At 41.1% G+C, this 18072-nt stretch overlaps 1 long non-coding RNA gene and 3 other non-coding genes across 4 annotated transcripts; all 4 read left to right on the top strand.

Moving 5' to 3' along the window:
• The first annotated feature begins 8671 nt into the window (after positions 1 to 8671).
• Positions 8672 to 16138, top strand: LOC140206147 (uncharacterized). Its single transcript, XR_011888071.1, has 12 exons — positions 8672 to 8723; positions 8907 to 8957; positions 9522 to 9552; positions 10407 to 10449; positions 10738 to 10779; positions 12193 to 12237; positions 12567 to 12603; positions 14440 to 14481; positions 14894 to 14938; positions 15509 to 15562; positions 15736 to 15764; positions 15937 to 16138. It is a non-coding gene; the product is annotated as an uncharacterized lncRNA (long non-coding RNA).
• Positions 10595 to 10668, top strand: LOC140206487 (small nucleolar RNA SNORD47). The gene has a single exon (XR_011888175.1). It is a non-coding gene; the product is annotated as a small nucleolar RNA SNORD47 (small nucleolar RNA).
• Positions 12685 to 12766, top strand: LOC140206484 (small nucleolar RNA SNORD79). The gene has a single exon (XR_011888172.1). It is a non-coding gene; the product is annotated as a small nucleolar RNA SNORD79 (small nucleolar RNA).
• On the top strand, positions 14744 to 14827 carry LOC140206488 (small nucleolar RNA snR60/Z15/Z230/Z193/J17). The gene has a single exon (XR_011888176.1). It is a non-coding gene; the product is annotated as a small nucleolar RNA snR60/Z15/Z230/Z193/J17 (small nucleolar RNA).
• Positions 16139 to 18072: the final 1934 nt, after the last annotated feature.

Below are 18072 nucleotides of genomic sequence, written 5' to 3'. Positions count from 1 at the left end.
GAAATTTGGTGCGTAAGAGCAATAGATCACATCACTGGTTTTTATATGCTTGGCTCTAGGAACACTAAGCAAATCAGTATTTGTAGATCTAAGATTATGATTAAGGATGTAAGGGGATAGACACTCAAAATACACAGAAGAGCTTTATTTTTCAGAGTATTTTTAAATTGACACAGGCAGCCAGTATAATGATACCAAAACTGGTGATATGTGCTCAGATTTCATTTTTTTTGTTAAGATTCTTGATGCTGCATTTTGAACAAGCTGCATCCAATTTATATCTTTCATGGGCAGTTCTGAAAAGAGTGCATTACAGTAGTCTAATTGGCTAAAAACAAAAGCGAGTGTCAATTTTTCAGCATCTTGAGATGTTATAAGAAATGGAATGTTCCTTAACGTTCTGTTCCAGAGAATTTGCAGTGTAGAGTACAAGATCAATCACAGAATAGATTGAAAATGTAATTCATACTGATTTTCAGAAGGGTGTTGACAAGTTTCTCATAAAAGGTGAATTTATAAAATTGAGGCCCAAGAAAGACCAAGGATAGGAGGCAGAGAGTTACATGAAAGTTACTCAGACTGGAACATTATAGTTTTTGATGTTCCCCAGGGTCATTAGTTTTGTCTGGAAAATATTCGCATATGGTGGTGCATGGTTAAAGTTCTAAAATATACAGCAGGTACCAACATTTTTGAGGCAACCAGTAATGAGGACAGTATTTAAAGTTAGTACATTGGTCAGCCAGGTGGCAGATGAAATTTAATGGAGAGAAATATGAAGACTTGGTAGACTGCTGATGCTGGAATCTGGAGCAAAAATGAACAAGCTGATGGAGTGTGAAGTGATACTTCTGAGAGAGAGAGAGAGAGAGAGAAAGGTGGGGGTGATGTTCTGCTCTGAGATCAAAACTGCTGGTCCTTGTCTCTTCCTGTGTATATGCAAACCTCTGTGAATATCAGTGTGTCAGCCCTCACTGAAAAGCTTTGGCAGCCCAAGTTCACCAGCTGCCAAAATGTTACTGTTATTGAGCTTTCAAAATGACTAGAAAACTGTTACAGAATGTTAACTAAACTGTTTAAAAGTCAAACCATTATGGATCACACACTTTTAAATATTTAATCTAACTTAATAGATCAAAAAGTTCCATTTTTTCCTTGCTGTTGATTTCTTGCATTAATTTAAATGAAACTGCTGAACTTTCACCAGCATTAACTTGGCACAGGTATAGCAGGTTTCCTTAAGATTGTTCGGGGGGGTTGGAGTGGTTAGTATGGTTAAGCTCCCATTTCCTATTAAATTGTCCTTATGGCGTTTGTCTCAAATAACCTCTGACAACCAAGTCCAGCTTTTGGCCATCTCGTGTAGCTAAACTACTAAGCCTGGCGGAACCGTTTCTACTAACGAGAGAAAGGGCAAAGATGGGTTACTGACGCCTTAAAACCAGACGCTGTGGGCAGATGAGCCTCGTCGGCCGTAGTTAGCAGATCATCTAGGAGAAGAAAAGCTGATCTCAAAGCTCTGCTGCCTTGTGACTATACTCACTCTTGGGAAAGGCTTTGAGAGTAAATCTCGATGAAGAATCTGGAGCTGGAGTCCCTAAGACAGTTCAACAGTGACTGGCCACTCCTACAAAGCTGCAGGTGACAAACTGTATTGATCTCTGCTGTTCCTTTGGATTCATTAGCTGCCTGAAGAGGGGGAGCCTGCTGCATGGGCAACAGCTTGCTCTCTGTATTGTACTGCACCGAGTTTCTTACTGCTTTGCACATTGACTGACGGTGCTGCACCAACAACATAGACAGATAAGATGCAACATTCAAGGTTGACCCTGACCAACAGAGGGCTTCAGTTTAGCAGACAGCTGGAAAATACGGAGACACCTGTGCTGCCTTTTGAGTATAGCATAGTGCAGGTGTTCCCAACGTGGGGTCCAAAGATACCTTGCTTAATGGTATTGGCCCATGGCATAAAAAAGGTTGTCAACCCATGGCATAGTTCAATAACACCTAAAACGCAAGAGGATTGATTCACCAATTGCCAAAAAAATGGCAGGTTTTCTGGTGGCCACCCATTTCAATTCAACCTCCCATTCTGACATGTATGGTCTCCTCTATTGCCATGATGATGCCACTTACAGGTTGGAGGAGCCATGCTTCATTTTCCGTCTGAGTAGCCTCCAACCTGGTGGCATGAACATCACTTTCTCTAACTTCTGATAATATCTCCCCATCCCCCCTTCTCTCTTTCCATTCTACATTCTGGTTTCCCTCTTACTCCTCCCCCTCTTCCACCTATCACCTTTTTACTTCATCCCCCTTCCCCCCCCCACCTAGTTTCTCTCACCTGCCAGCTTGTAATCCTTCCCCTCTGCCCATGTTCCAATTCTGGTCCTTCCTTCTCTTCTTCCCACCTTCTAATTCTGCCCTCTTCCTTTGCAGTGCTGATGAAGGGCCTGGATCCGAAATGTCAGCTGTTTATCTTTTATCTCATTCCATCAAGGCTGTCTGACTTCCAACGTGTTGTGTGTGGTCCTTAAAAACCTAAACTAGCTTTGAATTCTGGGACTGAGAAATGTGGGCAAGTCATGTTATCAGTATAGCATGACTCAGGGGAGATCTGCTCCAGTGTACAGACTAGCTGGCCCTGTACCAAAAGGTAACAGAAACATGGAGCTCAAAGTGTGAACCTTAATGCATTTGCATGGAAGTTGTGTTGAAAATTATCAATAGACTTCTGCCAGAAGAGATGTACTGGAATGGTTCTGGAAATGAGACTGGGGAAGCTGATACGAGATTTGAAGGAGGGTTTTTAAGATTGTGTTGGGTAATCAGAAAAGTTGTTCCAGTAATGAAGGGTTTGAGGGCCACACAAAAAAGGGAGACTGGAAAAATTTTGATACATAATAGAGGAACTTTTGCTATAGGGACTAGTCATAATTTAAGCCTAATTGTGAATGTGGTGTGAAAAGTCAATTAGATGGGCACTTGAAAAATAATAATTTAAGGGCTTCAGGGAAACAGTGGAAAAAATTAACTCAATGGATTGGTCTCTGGAGAATTGACAAGGACACTTTGGGCTTTCATTATTCTATGTACATGGGCAAGTACTTACAGACAGTTGAGACCTCTTACAACTCTGTCCTATTGTACACCATTTCCCACTTAAATAATTCTTCCTCTGTACTAATACTATGATGTTGTTCCTGTTTTGAATGGAAGCAGATTGCTTTATGCTGGTGTTAATCCTTCCTGTGGTGAGTAGTCCTAACCCAAAATGCCTCTTTCCTCTGAGTATCTCCAGGCACTGCTTGCATGAGATTAAAATCCCAGAAGCTGGCCACCTGCCATATAAAGATGAAAGGGTTGCAATTTAAGGCAGCAAAACTAGCTGGAAGATTCAAAATGTAAATATGCTGCTTGATGTCATAGACCACAGAACAGTACAGCACAGGAACAAGCCCTTTGTTACGTAATGTCTGCACCCAACACGGTGTGAATTAAACTTCTGCCTGTACATGATCCTTATCCCAATATTCACATACTTATCTAAAAGCCTCTTAAACGTCACTATTGTATCTGCTTCTACCACTACCTCGACATTACGATACCCACCATTCTACAAAAGAAGATAACAATGCCTGACATCTTTTAAAATTCCTTCTCACCATAAATGAATCCCCTCTAGTATTTGACATTTCTATCATGGGGACATGATTCTGACTGTCTGCCCTATCTATGCCCCTTAATAGTTTTATAAACTTGTATCAGGTTTCCCCTCAGCCTGTGGTATTCCAGAGAAAACAACCAAGGTTTACCCAACTTTTCTTTATAACTAATGCCTTCTAAACCAGGTAGCGTCTTGGTAAACCTCTTCTGTGGCCGTTCCAAAGTCTCAACATCCTTTCTGTAATGGGTTGACCAGAATTGCACATAATAGTCAAAGTGTGGCCTAACCAATGTTTTATGTAACTGCATTATGATTTACTGACTCTTATACTCGAAAGATCCAACCAATAAAGCAAGCATGCCATATGCCTTCCTTACCACTCTTTCTACATGCGGGGTCACTTTCCGAGAACTTAGGACTTGGATCTTAAGATCCCTCTGTGTATCAATGTTGTTAAGGGGCCTATCATTAACTATATTTTTTTGTTACATTGAGCTTCCAAAGATCACACTTGCCTGGATTAAACTCTTTTCAAATTCTTCACTTGTAACTAATCTAAATCCCACTGTATTCTTTGACAACCTTCTTCACTGCCACAAATCTGCAAACTTACCAACCACCCGTCCACATTTTGGTCCAAGTGATTTATTTGTATCTCAAACAGAGGTCCTAGTACAAATCCCTGTGAAACACCGTTATTAATGGGCATCCTGTCAGAATAACACTCTTTGACCACCACCTTCTGTCTTCTGTTCTCAATCCAAAGTACCAAGTCAATGTGGATCCCATGCATCTTGATCTTCTGGATCAGCTATCATGAGGGATCTTGGTCCATATTTTTGCTTGAGATCAGAAGATTCAATCAGATGGGACCTACCCACATGAGGAATTACTCTTGGAAGGGATTAAATATAATGGTTTGCTTTTATAAATCAGCTGTCATGGCCTCAGAACAGCCCGGAACCTCCTGCAAGCAGCCGGGTACTCATCATAATATTTTTAAGAAATGTTGTAAAATAAAGTGCTCAGCTACTCTGGCAGCATGTGTAGGAAGAGAAATTGCTAACATTTTAGGTTAGTACCTGATTAATAAAACTAGAATAAGAAATAAAATAAATAAGAAAAAGGGAAGAGATGAGGAGGAACAAAAATAAGTTGCTGCGTCACCTGCAAAGAGCATATGTGGCTCTGTCCAGCTGAGAGAGCGTACAAGGGCTGGTGTTGACTTGTCTGTGGTGGTACAAGGAAAATAAAGGGAATTAATTGTTATAATTGAAGGGGTGTCCTTATTGAGCTCTCATAATTAAATCAGAGAAGCTGCTTATTGTATCATAACTATGCTTAATTCTTCCCTCTGTTTTCTCTGTGACAATTAATAGAATTCTCTCAAAATATTTTTTAAAGTGACATACTTGAACACAATTATCATACACCTTCTAGAAGTCATTGTGCAATCATATTACTTTCACCAACTCTCTCCACTCTTTCAATGGTTAGTCAGGTTTGTTAACAAGGTTTTAAAAATTCTACACAGATTTTAACTTAAACTTCCCAAGTAACAAGTAATTTTGTGTGAGATTTTAGCTGTAAACTGTTCTCAAACAGGAAGATTAAACTTTGTATATTATATGATAGCTAGTGAGTCTTATTTTGCCACAGCTGTCTCAGGCAGACCTCACATCCTCCAGGAAAAGATGCATCTCTGTTCATGGAGCCATACAGCATGAAAATAAGCCTTCGGCCAAAAAAAACTGGTCAATACCAACCAAGATTCCCATCTAAGCTAGCCCCATTGCTTGTTTTTGGCCCATATCCCTCTAAGCGTTTACCTGTTCAAGTAAAAGTGTTCTCTAATCTGCCTAACAATTACTTGAAATCTATGACCCCGTTATTGATCTCTCTACCGAGGAGAATCGTCCTTTTTTGTTCCCATTATCTAGAGCTATCATTTTATACATCACAGTTGAAGCACCCTCAGCCATCTGTTTCTAAAAAAAATCCAAGAGTTTTTGTCTACCCCAAAATGTCTGCTAACTTCCAATTTTCATTATTACTATCTCCTTGATTAGTCCTTAACTTTTGAGCAGAGCAATTTGGTCTTTAATGCACTGAAATTATTCTCCAGCAGTATAACAACTTCTGATCACCAATTTGTAACCGTTTCAAATCAATTCTGCAACAATTATTTTTTTCCTTCCTTAAATTCTCAGACAACTGGAATATTGCATTCCCATTCCTCCCACGTTGCGAGCCAGGTCTGATATGGCAACTTGTCTCTTGTGATTTGTGCTGTTTGCTACCACTGTCATATTTCATTGAACTTCAAACCCTCTTATATTTCCTGCATTTTTAACCCATTTCTGAACAATTCTTTACTGGCATTTATTGTTCTCAGTCATCTGGGCATCTTTTTTGCTTCATTTAATGGCCTTCAGCTGTTGAACAATCTTCGATCTTGTTTAGGATCAAAGTATATAAAATTACAAAATGTAGATTGGGAAGACTGAGCAAACCTTTCCCCTTAAGAAGGGAAATAACAGACAACTAATCCTGCTGTTTTCTCTACACAGCAGTTGACATTTGCATGACGTAAAACTAGGAAATGATTACCATGATTTAATTCAATAGAAGAACTAATTTGGATAGGAGTTTAATAATTTACACCCATTCCATGAAGTTGAACATTTCAACTTTTAACAGTCTGTTCAATATAGCAAGACTATTAAATGGAGAAAACAAGATCTAAGATTGTTTATTTGTTTCATTGAATTATACAAAATAGAAATAGGCCATTTGGCCAGGTCTGCAGTAGAAGATCTAGATTTAGGATAAGGGGTATGATAGGTGTATAAAATCATGAGGGCCATAGGTAGGATGAATATGCACTTTTTTTTCCTCAAGGAAATGGAATCAAAACGACAGGACATGGTTTTAGGGTGTCAAAGATTTCAAAGGCACCTAAGCAGCGACCTCCGCCATGTAGATGGTGGTGCATATATGGAATGAACTGCCAGTGGAAGTGGTTGAGCCAGATACAATAATAAGATTTAAAATACATGGATAGGGAAGGTTGAATAGGATATGGTCCAAATGCACACAAATGCAACTAATTTCGGCCAGCAGTGATGAGTTGGGCCAAAGGGCCTGTTTCTGCGCTGTATGACCTACAAATTTCAAATGCCTCACCACATAGAAAATGTTTCAAATTTCTACCGGAAAGCAGCAAAAAAAAAAGTAAATGTGCAACTGAACCAGTTGTGAAAGACAAGCAACACACATCAAAGTTGCTGGTGAACGCAGCGGGCCAGGCAGCATCTCTAGGAAGAGGTACAGTCGACGTTTCAGGCCGAGTCCCTTCGTCAGGACTAACTGAAGGAAGAGTTAGTAAGAGATTTGAAAGTGGGAGGGGGAGGGGGAGATCCGAAATGATAGGAGAAGACAGGAGGGGGAGGGATAGAGTCAAGAGCTGGACAGGTGATTGGCAAAGGGGATATGAGAGGATCATGGGACAGGAGGTCCGGGGAGAAAGAGCGGGGGGGGGGGTGGAACCCAGAGGATGGGTAAGGGGTATAGTCAGAGGGACAGAGGGAGAAAAAGGAGAGTGAGAGAAAGAATGTGTGTATATGAATAAATAACAGATGGGGTACGAGGGGGAGGTGGGGCATTAGCGGAAGTTAGAGAAGTCGATGTTCATGCCATCAGTTTACACAGCAGGCCAGGCAGCATCTCCGTCTGGGTAGCCTCCAACCTGATAGCATGAACATCGACTTCTCTAACTTGGATACGAGCCTCCATAGTATCCAGGACATCTTCAAGGAGTGATGCTTCAAAAAGGCGGCATCCATTGTCCCCTTCTCACTGTTACCAGGGTTTGGTAGTACAGGGAGTGGTTTGCATTCTCTCACTGTTACCATCAGAGAGGGGGTACAGAAGCCTGAAGACACACTCTCAGCGATTCAAGAACAGCTTCTTCTCTCTGCCATCTGATTTCTGATTGGACATTGAAATCACAAACACTACTTTTTTAAAAAATTTGTTTTTGCTCTTCTTATATAACTATTTGATATATATATATACATATACATACATACACACACACGCACACACACTTACGGTAATTCAGTTTTCCCTCCTATATTATGTATTGCATTATATTGCTGCTGCAAAGTTAACAAATTTCACGACATATGCCAGTGATATTCAACCTGATTCTGTTGGGAGTTCTTTGACGATGTGACTAGCTGAAGAGATAAGGGGGTACCAGTGATTCTGGTGCATTTGGATTTCTACAATAAAATCAGAATACAAGGACCCGAGTGCCTAATCTATTAGAATTTGGTTTTCTTTTCAATGTTGGGCCTCTAAATGATATGTGCCTGTGGTGCTGTTGCAGGTAAAATTTTCATTTCCAATATATCTGCACGTACTCGCGCATATACCTGTAATAATAAATACACCTTGATCGATGTACCAACGTGGTTACACGATTGAGGCATACGAGTGAGGTAAGCCAGCCAGCCCAGCGGCGGTGTGGGGCGAAACCATGTCCTTGCCACACCTCCACCAGCCATCGCAGGGCCAATCCTCGGCCTTGCAAGAATGGTGCTCGGAAAAGCCCACTTTAGCGCGCCGCTCTAACAGCTGAATTCCAGTGGTGTTCTGTAAGGAGTCTCCCCGTGGGTTTTTCTCCAAGTCCAAACCAGTACTAGGTAAATTATAAATTTTCCCGTGATTAGGTTACGATTAACTAGGTTTGGTAGTATCGGAAGGGGGTGGTTTACATTCCCACCTTCGTCACACGACCGTTACAATGTTGCCTTTCAAAAATTGAAAAAAACTACCATTGAGCGGCCAATCAGATCTATCTGATTAGAATGCCGGACCAGGATTCGATTGACAAAGGCATTATCTAATTGGAGGTGGGTTTATATCTCCATGATCCAATCAGATTAGCGTTTCTGATGATCCCATGAATCTCCGCGCGGAGGACTCTATAAAGGGGTTCTGCGCGGTATGCTCGGCCTCATGCGCCTGCAGCCGGCTGGTGAACATGGAGGTGGGTCTGTGCTGAGGGGGTGGCTGCGGTCGGGCGGGTTCTGGTACGTCTCCCGTGATGAGGTTATGTTGGTAGGGACATCTGAATAACTGTGATGAGGACCCAACATGCTGAGGTTGCGAGTGGGTCTGTTGCGCGGCTCGGCCCCGTACCTCTCACCGACTCTCCGTTCCTCGTCCGCAGGTGTCCTGGCGTAGCAGCGACTTCGCACGGACCGAGAGGCGAATGACCCAGGTAACCAAGTACGGAGAGGGCCACCCCGTGTTCCCGTTCCCTGGGGAACCCTGTGGGTGAACGGGGCCATCCTGTAGAGCCAGTGATTAACGAGTAGTGGTCAGGACTGTTCCTGAAAACCTTCTGAATGAGGCTTATCGAGGGGCCGGGTCGGGAGTGGATTTGGTTTTCGAATTGGGGTAGTAAGGGGAACGGATAATGTTAGTGTGAAGAATGTGAAACCAGTGTTCTGCTTCAATACCGTTGCTAGCAGTGGGGCATGTATAACAGGCCAGAATGGTCGGAAAAGGATAATCGTAGAGCGGAAGCCTAGGTGAGAGTCTCATTGGTTGTGCCAGTTCAAGAAACGTTAAAATCCTGTGGTTGGGGCTACCAATATAGTATTGATAGTTGATAATGGCAGGAAATCCTGTCGGTTTGCGTGTGGTTTGATGTGTCACGTAATCTACAGAGATTGTATAAGGGCTGAATGGCCTACTCCTGCATCTATTGTATACCCACGTGAGCATATCTGTTCATCCGTCATTGATCTTTGCATGTGCTGATGCGAGATTTTGTTTTCAGGTGCTTGAATCCGGAGATGGGCTAAAGACAGGTAATTCGAATATTTAAAGGCGAACCTGTAATTTACAGCTTTATTCGTTGCTTTTCCATGTCTTTTAAGGTTTAAGATTGATTTGGCTCATGTACTCCCCTGTTCGAAAGACTCATGGCACCTTAAATTCTATGTTTTCTGGTGTTACGTTGTCCAGAGAGTTCTGATCTCAATATCTTCAAGGCTCATTGAAGACCTGTGGAGACAAAAACAAAACAGCCAAAGTTTTGTAGACCTGTAGTAACTTCTCCAGGAGGCTTGGAGTAAACCTATCAGGCTATTTTGTTAAAAAACTGCCCACCTAAGGGAAATGCTGCAGTTTTAAAGGTCACCATATTGATTTCTTTTTAATGTTTATTGCCCTTTATAGTATATTTCTGTTGCTTTGAAAACTTTCATTTCATTATTTTTAAAATCAGCTTTTTAGATTTTTGTAATCTATGGTTAGGACTTTTGCACAGTACTGAAAATAGTGGAATGCATCATTTGCCTTAATCAACACAACTTGATATGTTGGCTTCTGTTTTCCATCAGCAACCCTGAGAAATTGAATTCCTTTCAGCACCTTGCTGCTTCAAGCAAGATGCAGTTTAGATGCATCTATTTGTACTATATCAGTTTGAAAGTGTCTTGTGGATAACCTGCGAAATGTGGTGTTGGCCATGATCCATTACTTAATTTTACGAAGCCCTTGGGATACATTGGCTTGTTTTTGAAGAATGAATGATGAACTTGAGTTCAGTAGATATCTGACGACTTAATTGTTAGCCTTGTGCATATACCTGACTATTCCTTACTGTAAATGTGACTGCTATTTCCTGCCTCAAGTTAATCCTGTGGTTTCTGGGTTCCAGCAGCTGACTCCAGATGTGAAGGTGACCTGTTTGATGGCATCAGGTGAGTAGTGTGTATTTGTGGGTACAGGGTTAAATGAAGTTAATCTGAGCCAGTTTCTGATCCTTGGACCCCTGAGTTGAAGATTTGTATACCTGTCTGAGATCACACTTGTTCTTCCAGGCCTTTCTTGAAGGTTTTTAAGTGAAACCAGTGATGAAGATGATTCTGCCATATGATCAGAAATGATTCTACTCAAATCCGTTCCTTAAATCTGAGGTTTTGCTGCTTTGCATATGTTTCTGTGTGTTTGTGTGTGCTTGTCAATGACAACATGGTCTTAATTTTCAGGATGAGGTGATCAAGTGTCGACTGGACAAACAAATGACAAAGGTGAGTTCAGTTCTTGCTGAGTCTGGAGAAGTCTGGCTTCAATTTATTTCCATCTGTTGCTGTGCTGAAGATGACTTGAAGAGGCCGTTAATCTTTCCTGTGTTTGGTAATTAGGGTTATAATGAGGGGAAGGTTGTAGTTGCACTGCTGGGGAAGGGGTTGTGGTCAGTACTGTCTGTTTAATACTAAGACAATTAAATACTGACACATTCAGACAATCTAAAGCAAGGTAATGGGATTAGTGTAGATGTGCAGAAAGGTCTTTCTGCATGACTGTTGGTGTGTAGTGAAAATCCTAAGATTTTTCCACTGTTACAGGTTCCAATTTGTTTCCCAGTGTATATTTGAATAGGTGGATACTGAGTGCAACCCTTCTGCCATTTTATCATGGGGCTTTCACTGTGTGAGTCAGATTTCCTAGTCATGAGGGCAAGTAATTGATATGACAAGGCAGTTCATTTATTTCAAACTGCCTCCTGTAAGCCTGGTTTTTAAAGTAGGTGTCAGGATGCAGTTGTGAGCAACATCTAGTTTCCTTTCACAATAAGTATCTATAATAACAGGAAAACTTCAATTGTCCATGAGGATTGTCTGATATTAGCTCTGTAAGGCAAGATTGCCAACAGTGTTAGACATTTATTTGATGGTCTGAGCTGCAGGAGCAGGTTCTTTGGGAACAGCAGTGGAGGTTAGTGCAGAGAGCTGCTTGGGCATTCTGGGATCATTCTTCAAATTGGCAGTGTGGGTGTTGCTTGCAGACACTGAGAATGTTCATGCTTCTAGTTTCTTTGCTAATGAACCTTTCTCAGGCCTGTTTCATATTTTTGCCTATAATCTACTGTGGGGTGATGGGCCCTCTCGGAATTACACCTGCAGTGGTGGAGATTCGTCTTGTTTTGAATAACCTTAGTGTTGGATTGCAGTTTCATTTTATCCTGGTTAAACTCAGCACAAATGATGAAATATTTTGAACTCTCTCTCTGAAAGTGATGAGATAAACTTAATCTGAATCTGCTGAGAAACCGTGTTACTTCGTGTTCAGATTGGTTAGATTACTGTGAAGTAACATAATGCTGGAAGAACTCGGGCAGCATGTATGCAAAAGAGCAAAGATCCTTCAGGACTGAATTGTTTTCAGTTTGAGATCCAAGATTTTGGAATCCCCTTTTTTTTAAAGAAACAAGTGCATGGGTAGGGAAGAGTTCTGAAAAGGATCTGAAGAGAAAATTTGTTTTTATCAGGTGATTGCTCTGCTAGGGAAGGCTGTGGGGTTGGAGATGGTCACTATGCAATTATGTAGGCAAAGATGAGAAGTGTATTGTGTGGTGGTTTCTGTTTGTGGTCTAGTTAGTGAATACCTGGGTCACAGTTAATTGTTCATTGTGCAGTTCTGAAATTTCTCCTCTTTTACAGATTGGAATTTCTGTTCTCTCTGGATGCTGGGACTGGTCTTGACAGGTGGGCACCATGTTAAATTCTCACTTGGCTGTTTTTAAGTTCACACTTGCCGTTGCGTGGTGATTTGCCCTGCTTTGATTTCACAATAAGTTGAGAGCTGAAGACCTGACCTGTCAGTGAGGATGGTCTGATTAGCTCTGGAGAGCGGTCTTGGAGAGGGGACCAGTAACATTGTCCATTGAATTGTGCCAGTGATGATGCTTATTTGCTACTCTTGACATGTTGGATGACGAAGGATATGAACCACCATATAGATCCTGAGGCGCACAAAATTTAATAGATGATGATACTGATGATGTAGCCAGTTACTAACAATATGTCTCCTCCAGGTGTGAATCCAGTCAAGTCGAAGTGTCTGCTGCTGAGGTGAGAATGATCTGCAGGGTGTCACTAAACTGAATGTGGGAAATGTCATTGGATTTGAAGTTCTGAGTGATGAGTTACTTGTACTGTTGATGATGTTAATTAGAATACAATGGGAATCTCTCTGAGATGGTATGAAAGACACTTGTATGTTACTGAACCAGTACAAGTTAACTTCAGTTGCTGTAAAAGATGGCATGAATTGTGTATGCTTGTATTTAAAAAGTGATTTTGGTCACTAACTAATAAGATGATTCACAACTGATTTGTTCATGGTTTCAAATGTTCTACCTTGGAAATGGCTGGGAGTGAAGGAGTCAACAATGTTACAATGAATATTTGGAGGATGCAATATTTGATGGCATTGTTTGGAGGCAGTCCAGTATCTGGACTGTTAAATCATCGGTATATGTGCTCAATTCTGTCAGTAATTACGAGGAACTAAGTTTTATAGTGCAAGGTTAAAAAGGTTGCCGGACCAATAATCACACCACACAGTTATTACTTTAACCTCTTCACCAGTTTATTGTGCTCAGTTCAGCTGGCGAGAAAGAACTCTGAACCAGTCATCAGAGAGACTGACTCTCTCCTTGGAGGCTCAGATGAGCTTTCTGATTTTAAAACAGAAATGCTACAATATATAGAATGAGCAGACAAAGAACACTTGGTTACAATGGTATGTTAAGTCAGAGTGAAACCCAATAAGAGAGTCCACTAAATCAGAGTTTGATTACAAATATTGTCCACCAGCCATCCCTGTAGCTAGGCCCCTGACTTGATTAGAGACAGATGTTCTTATTAAACCTCTCAAAAGAAAAAAAGTATGACCTATGTGAGCACCGAGTAATTCCAGCCCTCATCACCTTGAAGAGGCAGCTACAGGCTGTTAATCAGGCAAGCTTAAACTCAGGTTGGAGGAGCAACACCTCATATACTGTCTAGGTAGTCTCCAGCCCCTTGGTATGAACATCGAATTCTCCAACTTCTGGTAATTCCCTCCCCCTCCCTTCTATCCCTATTTCATTCACTCTACCACTTCCCCCAGCTCCCTCATGGTTCTGCCTCCTACCCATTGTTTTCAGGGCTATGATGTTACTGCTTCCCCTCCCCCACCCCTTTGTCTTTCAAATTACTGGTCTTTCAACTGGAGCTACAAGCATTCTTCAAATTCTTCCCCATCTTTCATTCTTCAGTCCCGACGAGGGGTTCTGGCGCAAAACGTCGACTCATCGTTTCTAACTGATGCTGCCTGACCTGAGTTCATCCAGTGTACTGAAAGTGAAGCTCTTAATCTAAACAAACTGCAGGCCTATTCTTCAGCAAATGCAACAGAATTTGTTCACTAACACACAGAGTGGCACTTAAGTTTTTAACCCATTATTTACAAGAGTCCAAGAATCACGTCTTTCTTTCCCAACATCCTTAAACTTTATCAATAGTACTGTTCTGGTGTTCCAGTTTGTACTATTTCATTTAAATACAGTTTGTTACCCAGGTGGCTGCTTAACTTGTATCTTGAACTATTCACAGAAAACTGGTTAATCAGCACAACAGTTTAATTGGGCTAAAATATGCTAGTGTCCCATTTAACTGGGATCTGTCAGCTTGGCCAGTGCTTGAATAGGCTCAAAATTATTTAGGCCCCATGCAGCCAAGTGAGATTAGCATCACATTCACCATGGGCAAGATGGGCCATTAATGTGTGATTTGGATTACATTGTAATGAGTTCCAATGTATGTACTTTTGTTATCTTGTAAATTTGAGTATTTGAAAGTATGGGACAGCTAGATCTGTTGCTTTTTCACATAACATTTTCTTCACTGTTTTTTGGGTTTCAGCCTCTGACTCCAGATATGAAGTTGGCCTGTGGGTGGCACCAGGTGAGTGGAGATCATCAGTTATTGGTGTGGAGTTGACAGTAAACCCAAGAATGCACTCACCTGCTAGTGGTGGGCCTTTTAACTGCAATGCAGTTCCAAATCTAATATGGTTAGCCTTTGGGTATGTTATTTCCTTTTGGGTGGTTCAATTGATCATGACAGTTTGCTGTGTAGTCATTTGGAGACTTCATTTTGGAGTGTTCCGTGGGAGCTGTAAGTTGAGATTTCTGGAGACTGGGTTTACATTAGTGTTTTTCTATCTGAGGAGTGAATGATGAACTCATAGTTCAGCAGATAACTGATGATGACTTAATCATTAGTCTTTCGCATATACCTGACATTTCCTCATCCACATACATGATGCAACACATGAAACCTCCTTCACCAGGATAACAATCGTTTTTTATTTCAGCCCAAATCCAAATATGAAGTTAGCCTGTGCATTGGATGGTATCAGGTGAGTGGAGTGGGATTGAATCAGGTGCATTCTTTGTTATTGATGGTGTTGCATGTTTGAGGGAATGAACTGAGGTTTTATCAGGGATTTAAAGTCTGCTTACAGTGGAAATGTAGGGTTGATTTGCCAAATGCTGCAGGAGTGAATATTGAGATGAATGGTATGCAGCATTGGAGTGATCTTTGAATTTGCAACTTTCTGAGCAGTAATCCTTCACTGGCCTGTGGGTAGATGAGGTGGGGGGTTGGGGGAAGACTACTTGGATTTGTGTACCAGTGTGCAGTCACCTTTGTTCTTCCAGGCTCCAGTGAGGATAGGACAGGCTTCCTTGAAGGATTTTAGTGTGAAACCAGTGATTAAGATGATTCTGCCATATGACCATGACTGATTCCAATTAGTTCCATATACCTGAGGTTTCACCGTTTGCCAAAAATCATATGGCCTCTATTTTCAGGGTGAGGTGATGAATTGGGAAGTTAATAGACTGTATTGGGTGGTTTCTGTCTGGCAGAGATGGTAAAAGCATGGGTTATTGTTCATTGTGTAGTTATTGAGTTTTTTCCTCAACAGATTATGGTTTCTGTTCTCAAAAGTATGCTGGGGCTACTGACTGGCCTTTAACAGGTGGGCACTATGTTCAATCCTCATTCTGCTGTTTTAACTGTCCTTTCACTATGATGTATGAATTAGGTCTCCTAGTCATGAGGACAAGTAATTGACTGATAATGATAGGCAGTCCATTTGTTTTAAAATGTCTCCTGTAAGCCTGGTTTTTAAAGTACCCTTTTCTGTCTCAGGTGTCAGAATGCAGCTGCTGTGACTATTGGTGAGTGTCTGGCTTTTTTCCTTCACAATAAGTACCTATGATGAGAGCAGAAAACTTGAATTGTCCATGAAGACTGTCTTGATATTAGCTCTAACTGATCAGGTTATGAAGATCACTGGATGTGAGTAAGGTATGTTTGTCAGCAGTGACCTGACATTCCTATCTTTTCCAGAACTGGGGTTCATTGGGAGCAGCAGTGGAGGTTGGCTTGGGTCCTCATATGATCGGCAGGGTAAGCGCTGATGTTCTTGGGAGATATTTAGTATTTGAGCATCTGAATTGTGTAGTGTGGTAGTGATTTATCTCACTGGTGTGGTGGATCAGACTATTTAAACTCTGATTTCTGGATTGTTTTGCAGTATTAATTTTTGTTTTCTGTTGCAGGTACAAAATGGAGCCTGCCAGTTGACATCAGCTATTTTTATGCCTTGTGTATGAGTATGTCAATTCACCATGTAACACTGGGATAATAAAATAAATACTGCTCAGTATTTCTCTGCTTATCTAAGGTAGCATTATTTAAATTGTGTAATATTTAGTCCCTTACTAAGGGAACCTTTTCTGGTTCCTACTTTTCACAGCCTGTTGACCTGAATGAACTGCTTTAGCTGGTTGTTACTGGGTTTACGAAGATCTTGTTTGGGCTAACTTAGACAACCACTATTCTACCTTATTCTGCAGATATCTCTGCTGTAACTGGATGTAATAATTATGACAAGTGGAAGAGTCATATTTCCTGCTCTTGTTCTCTTGCTGTTTTACTATGAACGCTGCCTTACTTTTTTTAAAAAAAAAGGCAAATTGACATTGCAGTGGGATTTTAAGAGTTGCAGGGTGATGAGAACCGGCGTCCAGGATGGAGTGTTGTGAGGAAAGATGTTTTAAGTCGCTGCTGCCTTATCGTGTCCACAGACTGTCTATATGTGGCTTAGCTAGAACTGGACACATTTGTGCACCTCATTGTTGAATTTGGCCATTGCAGGAGATGTTGCATAGTTTATGGCTCAGTTCCACATTCATAAGTTGTCGGCCTGGTTGTATATCCCCATTTGTTTAGTGACACCTTTGAACGACCTACAGCTAACTTGACTAAGTCTGTTACAGCACTTCCAGGTTGCTCAGTTGCAATTAGCTCCTAGGGGAAGGTTTTCTTATGGAATTTCCAATGTTGGGGGTTTGAGACTGGCAAGCTGGTCTTTCCACTAGGTGATGCGGACTTCAGATGGGGTTGATTGTAATGGAACAACAGTCATGAAGCTCTTCTTGACTTGAGGTGGCTGGGTGTAGGTGTAATGACAATGTAGAGGGAGAGAAGAATTGCAGTTCAATGATTGAGTTCTGTTTTAGACTAGTGTGGGAGGGATTAAAAGGAGCATTGGTGGCATTACTAGTTGGGGGAAAATGTCATGGTAGTGCTCACAGGATGGCTATATGGGTGGAAATGAAATACAAAAGGGATGATCATATTAGTGGAGCAAATTTATAGAGAAATCACAACCAGTTGTAAGCAATGCAAGGTTGTTTGTGAATAGCATCCAGCTGCTTACTCTAGACTTGAAAATGGGCAGTCATTTTTCTAGCATGTGATTAGAGATTAGCTTTGTACCATTTACATTAAAACATCAAAACATACAATGAAAAGCATTCTTTGCATCAACAACCTGGTGCCAATAAGCTTAAAATTAATTTGTCTGGAAAGTAGGTGGAGAATGTCCAAACTTGCAGAACTGAACCTGGGTTGTAGGCACTGAGGCATTGCTGTGATAATACACTGCCCAATTGGTCAATTCTGTATGTTTTGATTCTATGTATAATGCTCCTTTCATCACCTGTTCCATGGAGAATCAAGTGAAATGCTGCACCACTGCAAGAATTTTGGAAATGTTCCTGCATACTTTGAGGTTGCATGCTTTTTGCTCATCTCAATGAATCTGCTGCAGATGTTGGCCAATAAAATATTAAAAATAAGCAAGTAGATGACATGGGAGTTGCATAGGCTACAATTGAGATACAGGATAAATCACTTATCAACTGCTAACTGTTAAGGTAAGAAAAACAGGGATCCAAATAATGAAAGAGAAACCAAATATGTAATCAAAATGATAATAAGATTTCACGACTTTGGGGCTCTCCACATGTGATAGATTTGTTTTAAAGTTGCTTATTGATAATTCACAAGTAAATGTAGAACTTCAACTTAGTCCTTGCATAACTGCTATGGGAATTATGATTGTCATATTCAGATTGCTATTCCATTGTCCCCTCTACACTCCCAGATTAATTTTGTAAATCTGACAGTTTATGGGGT

Source organism: Mobula birostris, chromosome 12 (assembly GCF_030028105.1).
Source record: "Mobula birostris isolate sMobBir1 chromosome 12, sMobBir1.hap1, whole genome shotgun sequence".
NCBI classification, from domain to species: domain Eukaryota; kingdom Metazoa; phylum Chordata; class Chondrichthyes; order Myliobatiformes; family Myliobatidae; genus Mobula; species Mobula birostris.
The sequence above is the reverse complement of the archived record's forward strand: the minus strand, read 5'-3'. Positions and strand labels throughout refer to the sequence as shown.